General features: G+C 45.5%; 1 protein-coding gene across 1 annotated transcript in view; it reads left to right on the top strand.

Annotated features, from left to right (window-relative positions):
• Positions 1-1385, top strand: part of tefm (transcription elongation factor, mitochondrial) — a 47620-nt gene that overhangs the window by 8044 nt on the left and 38191 nt on the right. The window lies entirely within an intron of this gene.

Genomic DNA, 1385 nt, shown 5'->3' with positions numbered 1-1385 from the left:
CTCAGTCTCTTAAATAGCACCTTCTCAGAGTGGATCAACCAGTTTTGCTGCTGACAACCAAAACCAGCTGATCACATGCTCAAGAAGGACCATCAGCCTAACAATGGATCATTAGCACACTGATTGCTGTGTACTATTCACAGAGGGCTGAGTGATACTAGCAATCACAGCATTGTAAGAGGGGGACAATTGAACACGTAGGCCTCCACCCCTGTTTAACGATGGACGGTTTCTTTTCACAAAGATGGCCTCTTTTACTCCTCTCTCAAACCATCGTTCCTCTCTATCCAGGATGTGAACATCTTCATCCCTGAAAGAGTGACCGCTGGCCTGGAGATGAGTGTAGACTGCAGAGTCCTGGCCTGATGATGTTGATCTTCTGTGCTGGGCCATCCTAGCTGCCAACTAAAGGGATGAGTACAGACACCAGATATTTGGAAACATTTTAAGTGACAGAGTTAATCATGCTAACAGCTCAGAACACCACGGACTTTGTGGATAAGGTGAGGGATGTCATCATGGAGACTGATGAAACAATGGTCTCTTTTGATGTCACATCACTCTTTATGTGCATTCCTGTTGATGATGCAGTAGAGGTGGTCAGTTTAAAATTAAAATCAGACACCACTCTGAGCAGCAGTACCACGCTTTCCACAGATCAACTGTGTCAACTCTTGAAACTGTGCCTGCAGTCAACCTACTTCACATATGGGGAGCAATATTATAGGCAGAAACATGGGTGTGCTATGGGGTCTCCAGTTTCTCCTATTGTTGCCAACCTGTACATGGAGGAGGTAGAAAAGAGAGCCTTGACATCCTTTTCAGGGACACCACCAAGTCATTGGTTCAGGTATGTTGACGACACCTGGGTTAAAATTAAATCTCAGGAAGTCCAACATTTTACTGACCACATCAACTCTGTGGATAAATACATCAAGTTCACACGAGAAGATGAAAAAAATGGCAAGTTGGCTTTCTTGGACTGTGAGGTCTCAGTCTCTGATAGAGGACATTTGCAAACTGAGGTGTACCGCAAACCCACCCACACAGACCAGTATTTGCAGTTTGACTCCCATCACCCTTTGGAGCACAAGTTAGGAGTCATCAGGACTCTGTATCACAGAGCAGACAGCGCCCCCACTAGCTCAGGAGCCAGGCAGAAGGAGAAATCCCACACAAGACAGGCTCTAGAGCAATGTGGATATCCTAACTGGGCCTTCCTAAAAGCAGAGAAGAAACCCAAACAGGACTCCAGTCAGCCAACAGGTGAAAAGGAGGAACCCAGACCAGTGGTCATTCCATATGTTGAGGGAGTATCAGAGAAACTGAGACGTTTATTTTCTAAACATAACGTCCCAGTGGCTTTTAAACCCCAAAATACATTA

This window comes from Nematolebias whitei, chromosome 16 (genome assembly GCF_014905685.2).
Source record: "Nematolebias whitei isolate Nwh7 chromosome 16, NemWhi1, whole genome shotgun sequence".
Classification (NCBI taxonomy): Eukaryota; Metazoa; Chordata; class Actinopteri; order Cyprinodontiformes; family Rivulidae; genus Nematolebias; species Nematolebias whitei.
This window is presented reverse-complemented; position numbering and strand designations above follow the sequence as displayed.